This window comes from Trachymyrmex septentrionalis, unplaced genomic scaffold (assembly GCF_001594115.1).
Source record: "Trachymyrmex septentrionalis isolate Tsep2-gDNA-1 unplaced genomic scaffold, Tsep1.0 scaffold13, whole genome shotgun sequence".
NCBI classification, from domain to species: Eukaryota; Metazoa; Arthropoda; class Insecta; order Hymenoptera; family Formicidae; genus Trachymyrmex; species Trachymyrmex septentrionalis.
The window spans coordinates 5,608,323-5,618,032 of record NW_017304438.1 but is presented as its reverse complement, the minus strand read 5'-3'; the positions used below and the strand labels follow the sequence as shown (position 1 = coordinate 5,618,032).

The window sequence follows — 9,710 nt, the reverse complement described above, 5'->3', positions numbered from 1 at the left end:
CCCACTCACACACACACACACACACACACACACACACACACACACACACACACACACACACACACACACACACACACACACACATCGATCGGTGTCACTTTTACATTTGTGAAAATTTCATAAATGCATGATGACAAGGTATAATTAATGATAATGATGATTGGATGCCTTAACTAAGTAATTGCATTTTAGTGAATGTAATGTACCCGTAAAGTATAATTTTTCATATACTCGGTTTCTTTCAGAGAACTATTATACGTTCTTGTGCCAGTGACTGCAAATCGGATCGAAGATAAGAGAGGAATCGATTCAACATAAAAGAACATTAATCCCTTTATCTTTAGCGGAGAATGAAGAAAATATTTTCTAGGAAATATCTCGCAAATAAGATAAAGCGAACAGATTAAAATTAACCGACACAAAACTGACATGTGATATATTTTAAAAATCTTTTTTTTTTTATTGAAAAAATATCTTCTCGATTAATTACAAAATTGCTCGATGGATCTAAATCCGCTTTAAACTCCACGTTGAAGCTATCGTCAATGTCAAGCATTAAACGACAATGTATTACTCATGCCGTCATGGGTAGCGAGAATAATTCGAGGGACCTGACGGAACAATGAAACTTATTTATCACATGTCTCCTGCCGTCTGTGTTGGCCGGAAAATGCATACGGGCTCTTGTTTACATTCGGAAGCGTAATGCGGACCGTAAGACGACCGGTCGGTTCCCTCCAGTTTTTATGCACTATAAACGAAAGCAGACCGATTAAATTCCTTTTCGAGGTTGGCTACCGGGATGTTATTACCAGGACGAGATACGCAATTTCGGACGCGTTTCCCCCCTTTCAGAAGAGACCCTTATTACACCGTTGACACATGAGCTACCATCACATCCTCCCGTCCTCGCCCTGCTTCAAGGTGCTTGACTTTGTCCTTCGACGCTGACGAAGGGACGCTCCTGAGGTTTTACCTAACCGGTCCCTCGACCGATGATTTCCTTTCTTCTCTCTGTCTGTCGTAATGCAGGTACTAATCTGTTAGAAAATAAATCTCTCCCTGTCGCTCGAGTCCCACGATGATTTTTTTTTCGAAGTAGATAGTACCTCGCCAGGGTCTATCGTTGCATCGTGGTAGACCTGTGTGTACTCCTAAATTTTTTAGTAAGCTCGATTTTATGGTTTAAGCGATTACGAAAGGTTACTCAAGTGCAAGCCATATGTCATTTTTATGTGAATCGTGTTTTAGAATTGATTTCCTTATTGAGTTATATCACTTTTATCGATATTTCGAATCGACGTTTATCGACATATTATTATATTTTCATCAGCCGAAACATCCGATGAATCTTAGACAGAACGTGCATATGTCTCATCCAATTAGACGTAGAGATAAATTTCTAACACGAATTCGGGGTGGCATAATTTTTCAGCGACTTTATCGTTGCCATTGTTTGAACGAATTTCTAATTTAACGTGACGGCCCTCCTATATTATATGCCGGCTAGATAAAAGCCTATAAAACGCACGGTTATATACGCTTTAAGCTATATATAGTACATATGAATCCCTTGAGACATTCGTCCGTAGGTTTTATAGCTCAACGGAATATTGTACGAGACCCGATTTAATTTCGTGCAGATACCCTCGGCTTCGCGCGCGCAATCCGACTAATTTATCGCGATATAAAATTCGTCCGCGCCGCGCGCGCGGGGCTGCGTGATCGCGATAGATCATTGATCGCGCCGGCCTGTAAGGGGAAACCGGCCCGGGCGCGGCCCGTTTGGCAAGGGGGAAAGAAAAATACATTGTTGATACAGCTTCGGTTTTACGACCCAACGTCCAACAACTGACGTTCTCGTCACCCCGCGTTCTTCACGCTTCCACGGAAAAGACACACGGAGAGATGCGTATCCGACTCTATTCTCCCCCTCGTCTCGTACACTCTGACGCGTTCTTCTCTCTCAGAGAGCGAGTTTCCCTTAATTTATCGGCGCATAAAAGTCGGAGAGTCGCTGTTACGAGCCGCCCGCCATTGATCCCGCCGATGATCCGCCCCGCGGGTTCCCGGAAGCGAAAGTGTATGCGAATTACGAAGCGCGCACGAGGGGGAAAGAAATGCGACGATTAGGATGCGATACACAGCGTCCCGTTGTTGTAACGTGAATATCGCGACTGCCGATTCGGATGGCTTTTATTTAGGGAGTTGCCAAGGGTTGTCCCATTTTCTTTCATCTTCAGACGCTTTCAACAGCGTTCAAGTCCGGGGATCTTTTCTTAACACAAATCTTATTTCGGGATTTTATCGGTACCGGTTAGCTCGGAAATTATGCCTTAACTCCGAATACCTTTTATGTAACGTAAAACTATTTGACGCACACCATTTGATAAATAACTGCTTTTCTCAGTTTATACTTTCCGGAAAATCATGATGAAAAGATATAGTGAAATTCTGAGGCAATCTGCATTCTACGCTTTCGACTTATTTTTCTACAAAGAATAAACTTTCCTTCACTCCATATAATTATATTATGTAATACAGCATATATAAATATATCACATATATATTTTTAGGTTTATTTCAGTTTTACATAATATAATTTTTAGTATTTGATAATTCGGGCGGAGTGGCATAACTACGGTGCACGGACAACAGAAAGCTCGTCATGGATTTCGTTGGTGAATCTCTCCCTGCATCTCCCTTTTCCCAGAGAGCACGCAAGTTTTCTCGTTAACCAGCCTTTTGCGCAAGGCGGCAAGGGCGGCATTGTCGGAAGAAAATGGTACGAGTGAAATTCCTGAGAGTTTCGCCGACGAAGCGCGGAAAATAAAGCCCGGAAAACTTGACAACGCAAACTCCTCTGCCAACTTTTCCTCCTCTTTCTCCACCTCCTGTTTTACTGCTCAGTATCTCATTCTGTCCCTTCCAGCTTCTCTCTCTCTCTCTCTCTCTCTCTCTCTCTCTCTCTCTCTCTCTCTCTTTTTCTTTCTCGGATCTGTTTACGGACTCGCGAGGCGCTTGTTTGCGCCGAATTGCGCGAGTGGAAACCTCGAAGCGACGTGCAGATAACTCCAGGGCGTTTGTTAATCGAGTTGCAAGGTGCGGCGACGGTCTTCTTCTTTTTCTCATCTCTTCACACACAGGATGTCCCGCGATTTTAGTTATCCGATTCCTACGGCGGTACCGAGTTAAACGTATTACGTGAAAACATGGCTCCGGGTAATTTATGGAATTACGTAATACTCACGGATTATTCTTAAAAGAAAAAAAAAAAGAAGCTTTATACAATACGTCTAACGGCATTAATCGATATGAACGCATAATCGATGATAGAGCACGCACATTCAACTAATCGTGCTGTTTATTTGCTTTACTATTAATATCGCGTTCAATAACAACATGAGACGTGAGAATCAGACAGTTACATTTAATTTACGCTAAATGTTTAGTGAGGGATCTTTATCAGTTTCGCCGGTTAGCGTCGTATTATTTTATCTCTTATATTCCTTATAATTGCTTTGTTTTTTCTAACGTTAAAATTTAAAAATATTTCTAACGAGACTCGTATTTGTGGTTTTTTTAACCCGGCGTCACTTCGCGAACAGCGAATTCTGATATTATGACATTAGTACATATCGCGACATACCCTGTTTTTCGAGCATCGTGCAATTTGTTCGATTTGCGTCAGTCGAGCCTGGCCTACGACCAAACCGCTTCTTATCATGTTTTCCACGAAAATAGAAGTTTAATTTCGGGACGATTACTTCTTTTTTCGCTGAAATGTATATTTAACTGCTTGGATTATTGCAACATTGCAGTGACCGTTTTTAAAACGTAGTGTGCATGTAATTATATGTACACATATATTGACCGTTCAGTAATGATACTTAAAAAATTTGTTTTAGAAAACAGATTATCTAAATGTAAACAATTTTTTAATTGTAATTGGTACAAAAATAAATAGATAAATAAATTTAAAGTAAAATGAATTTTTAGAACACAGTAGAATAAATGTCGGGATTGCGTATAAATGAAAGAATTCACTTGTCAACTTTATTTCATAATGAATTTAAAATAAAATTGCTAAAATGCAACAAAGCTGTAAAACCAAATGAGAAATGTAATATTTAATTAAATGTTACTAATAATTGGCAAGTGATTTTTTTTTTCACTTTCAATAATCATGTCTTGTTCAAATGTTGCGAGAATTTTTGAAGTTCTTGAAACAAAAAGTATATTGTATAAAGTCCATATTAAAGTTCTGAAAATGTTAGGTAATTTACGCGATAGAGGGTTGGTATACGCATAAAGCGAGCGATCGTAGATTCATACGGAGTTTGCACAGTTTGCATTCCGAAGTAATGCTGCACAGACAGCTGCCTGACTCCCTGTCGTCTTCGCGCTCGTTTGTAAATTATATTATCAGGTGTTACAACAATGTTGCGGCTCATTATCGGAGTCGAAGTGCAGCAATTAAACCGTCGAGAGACGATACGTTCGTAAACAGATTATAGATACCCGCGAGTTCTTGCGAGGTGTGTAACTTGTAACGTTATGCAAGCAGTTATTCAAGAGCCTGTCTTAGACTACATTGAAAAATTATCTTCGGGACATCCCGTGCATTGAGACGTGTATTACAATCGGGATAATCGCGAATCTCTTCGCTCGTTCTTTTCTCGACGGTGATTTTTGTCGGAATCACCCATCGCTGCTCGTAAACACCGTGACGAAGCCTTTGCGCTTGTAATTCTGGCAATATTATGCAATGACACGGTGACCGCCGTCACGTACACTTGGAGTGTTCCTTGAAAAACAGCTATAAAACTAAACGTCACGTCTTGATCGGCAATTTATAGCGTCTCGTCATCTTTTTTTTAATGGGTCTGTTTTTTTTTGTGACTGTAGTTTACGCTCTTGGAATTTTAAGTGAGATATAGGTATACATACGTTTAATTTGGCGAAAGCTGGAAAGAGAATTTTCTAGTGCAGTCTAATGCAGGAATAAAAAATAAACCTATCGTATCCAAATTATAATTTTGAAACTTCGCAATTTCAGAAATATTCATTTATTTTTAATCGCACTCTGCACCATCTCAATTTTTTTAATTTACGTCATATTTATACGCGCGCTATTTGCGTTTGACTTTTACGACATAATATTTTACGTATAATTAAAATTCTTTAGAATTATTAATTATGCGATAATTTCGTAAGAGCGGTAGACGGGAATTATCGTAGGACGGAGATAGATAAAGTATCGAAAGGCAACAACATTTGTTTTATGCGAATTTGCAACAAGTAGCACGTTTATTTTTGACGTTCATCCTCAACTTCTGTCGTCAATAGAGATATGGCGATATTACGTAGTATACATACTCGGCGTGAGAGATGTTGTTGGACGTTTTCGTGAGGCGCGAGTGAAAACGATCGGCAGCCCGGTGCATCAAGTTGACACGGATATCTCTCGCTTTATCAGGCTGGCGCATGCATTGTTGAAAAGTTCGCCGGAGGAAATCACATCCGTAGGTCGTGTACCTGCAATGTGGTCGGCGATGCCCGTAATCTCGTGGAATTATATTGTACCGTTACTGGATCTCTCTGCTACGGTACCTCCGCGCACACGCCTCTCTTTAGCTTCGCAGCAGGAAATTCGAATTGTGCCACTCGAGAGATTGCAGATTATCGTCTTCGTTACGATGATCTCTGATATTAGAAATTTTAGCGGAATCATTTAGGGAAATTATTCTCACTCGAAAACGTTTCAAATACATCCGATAGTGTAGCACACAGAAAATATGGTTTTACTAAATCATCTATATATATAAAAATTTATATAACAGTTGGATACAGATCTGTAATTTGATTAGACTATCAAAATGATTACGTTCAAGTTGCTTGTTACTGACTACAGCTTTCAGTATCCTAGATCGTCTTACATAATTATTTTTATGGTCCAACAAAATTATTTTTTGATCTGTATCTACACTGTTAGACATCAAGAGAGCAATAGTGACCCAAACCCTTAAGTTAAATAACATTTTGTTATTTTTAGCTTTTATGTGTGCGAAAATTAATCTATTTCTGCGATTAGCTCGAAAGTAATCAACATTTATATTAACGTATATACTCACGTAATAAATTAAATTTGAATAAAAAATACATTTTGTACAGTTGAATTATTTGGCTCCATCGATTTAGTTATAATAAATTTACAACATATTGAGTAGGAGCAGTGGCGATCTATAAAAATGGATATAATTTGGCACTATTATGAATTTAATACTGTAACTTAATTTTTAGATTCTTTAGCGAAATTGTTTTTTCTTTCGTGAGGGATATTTAAAAAGAAATCTTGCCCTTAATGCGACAGGATTTTTTTTATACATTTTGCGATTCTTACTTTTCTTTTTCAAATGAAAAAAAAAAAAAAGTTTTGGAGGCGCCGGGTATCGATCCCGGTACCTCTCGCATGCTAAGCGAGCGCTCTACCATCTGAGCTACGCCCCCTTGGTGTAAGAGAACGGAAAGCTGTGCAGGATCTTCAATGCGGAGTAACACGCGATGTTACACTTTCTCTGAACAATGCTTCGCGTCTTGCGAACTGAGGAGAATCCATCATTTAGTACTTTGACTGACAGTAATGGGTACAACCGACACACAGTAGGCTTCCTTCTATGACGTGACGACTAGATCCGCATTTGATTCACATCGGTTCACGCCGTAGCATTTTGATCCTTGTGTCTCTTTGTATTTTGAAAGATATGAAATAATGTGACAAAAAGAATACAATAAATCCGACGCTTTAGAATTGATAATATATGTATAAATAATTTTATCGCAAATATTGGTCATGAAAATTGAGTGTAAGTAGCGTGTGTAAACACGATCTCTATTGTCTTTTTCCGTTCAATCGGCTTATCGCTTATTCTTTTTGTATTAGTCATGGATGAATCATACTATAATAATATGTGTCAGATCGTTGCACCTGCAGTTAAACCATGCATCGCGGCGTAAAGTTGCTGCAATGAGCTTGCGATTGCACCTCTACATTATTACGGACATAGTTTGACTTTCCTTTCTTTCGGATTATTTTAATTATTGCTTAACGAAATCAAGAAAAACATCGATTCTATCAATTTTACGCTTTCATGAACATTTTATTGTTTTTTTATGGATATATTGTAACTATTTTACATTTTATCCGAGCTCGCAGTTTCTTCGGGCTTTCCTTTATGTACGTGGAAACGCGTAAAATAAATATCCATTGTCTCAAATGGGAACGAGAATAGAACTTGTTATTAGCGGAGAAATAAAAATCGTCGTGCGAACGTGCGCGACTTCTTAGGCTATAAAAAATGATTATTGCCACGATAGTGGCATAAAGTGAAACGCACGAAGCACCGTATGCAGAATTCACCTAAGTTGTTCAATATTGATCTTCTTTTCAAACGCTTTATTTAATCCGTAAATTATCTACGAATTAAAAGTCTTGTGTCTATTTTCCCTCTCATCAATCAATTAACTTTAATTTCAATTCAACTTACTTTTCATTCAACTTATTGTTCTGTACTCTTAGGCCCGGTTATTGCACCAACATTACTTTGATTTGCGAGGTTTAAAACTCTCTCTATCTCTCCCTCTCTTTCGGCATTAAAGAGAGAAAGTGAGAATTTTAAGCCTCGCTCACAGTAACGTTGATGCAATCGAGTCTTAATGATAGTAATGATATACATTGTCGTTGCGCAAGTTTTATAGTATGTGGTACAAAAACTGCGCAATGAGAATGTAATGATACTATCATTAAGGCCTGGTTTTTCATTATCTGGTTAATTTGTGGTTTAGACTTAACCTTACTTAACTTGATAATGTAAAAATTGTATTTTTCTCAGCTATGATTAATCACTAATGTAGCATTATGTAAAAAAGTTATTTATCAGTTTTTAAAAATTATAAAATTATAATTTATCAGATTATTAAATATAATTTTATAATTATTGCAATTTTAAAATTATCAAAATATAAATAATAAGGAGCCGCAACGCAAAAAATATCTTTAGCGAAAGTCATATATTTTAAAAAATTATTTAATATAATCATTTATTTTCGACAATATATCGAAAAGTAATATACAATAAAAATCTTTCTTCTTTTTTTTTTTAAATCTAACTAGAATCTAGAATCTTCCGTATTTTCCATACGAAATCTTACAAAGTTTCAAGTAACAAGGAATCTATATAGCAATAAAATTTTCTTCTATAAGCAAATATAAATTTGTTGATTCTGGACTAGCGAATAATTTGTTAATATTCTTACTAATGTTTGTAATATTTTTTATATTTTTATTATACCGATAATAGTCAAGACTTGATCGAAACATCTACTGATTATATTAAATAACTTTGTAATATAACTTTGGCTAAAGACGTCTTGCGTTGTGACTGTATGCTCTTTATTATTTATATTTTGTATTGTTAAGCCATCTCTAAAAGTTTTTTAAAATTTAAAATTATCAATTTATGAAAATCATTTAGTGATCAACTATATAAGATTGAAAAATACAATTTTTCGTTGTCATTAGGTTACTCAGCAAATGAAAAATTCAGGCCTAAGAATGAAAAAAGAAAGGTGAAGAGTCATTTGACTGTACAGAGATTAAAATTAATCTACATCGATGGAAACGGACGGATTAACCAAATCTAAATATCTTTTTCTTTCCGGGAAGCTTTTAAATAAATAAATTTTTCTCTGAAGAACTCGCAAATGAACTTTCGATCTGACGTATCTATATCGCTCGTTTTTTCTCGCTGAATGATAGGAAACAAAGCGGCGCGCTCATTACGGAGTTTATCGGCAGTGACTCTCTTTTTCCCGGTAAATAAGAGAGGTAGGTATCAGATAGGCGATTCATCCGGATTTCTTTTTCATTCCAACGAGGAAATCTCGCATCGTATGAAAACGCGACGATGCGTTCACCACGTTGCGTTGCACCGCCCTCGACACCTCCCTCTTTTGCTCGTACTGTCTCTCCGCCCTTACGTAACACGCGTAAAAGGAGACAGCAAACTACAGCTAGCTACTAACGAACCTTTGTTCGCGTTTTTACGATTCCAGTAAATAGCCGGGCCGTGAATCTACGAGCTCTCGGCGCAGCATGACGTTATTGCCGTCGTAACAAAGAGACGGACCAACCGCGTTTTCCGGCGGCAACGTCGAAAATTGCGCCGACTCCTTCCTTCTCGTTCCTCTGACTTCTTCCGGAAAAGCCCGAAACGGCGGGTCTCTTCTGCAGCATTGCTTTCCCTCGTGCGCGTGTCTCCGCCACGTGCACGTCTGTCATATGCACGCTTCACGCCATGACAGCGTTTCTCAAATTGCGAGTCTCTTAATCTACGAAATAAATGCTCTATTGTGTCGCATGTGTTACGTAAATAGCAGCATTACAACACTGCTGCATTGATCTCTACACGGAAAGAACGGTTTTGCTGGATTTATATAAAAATTTAGCTAGATGTAGATTTGAAGATAATTCTGTTGGATTATTATTAAAATAATTGTGTATACAATATACAGATTAGTGTATTAGAAAAAATACACTAATAAACAAGAAAATTTCCTTAGTTTTAGTAAATTATGTGTTTGCATGGAATTGTGAACACATTTTTTTTTAAATAAGAAACTTTATTTATTTGAAAAATATTGTTGTCTTA

The 9,710-nt window shown here is 37.5% G+C and overlaps 1 protein-coding gene and 1 non-coding gene across 3 annotated transcripts in view; one reads left to right on the top strand and one right to left on the bottom strand.

Moving 5' to 3' along the window:
• Window positions 1-9,710, top strand: part of LOC108756867 (sestrin homolog) — a 220,283-nt gene that overhangs the window by 155,434 nt on the left and 55,139 nt on the right. The window lies entirely within an intron of this gene.
• Window positions 6,438-6,510, bottom strand: Trnaa-agc. Its single transcript has one exon. It is a non-coding gene; the product is annotated as a tRNA-Ala (tRNA).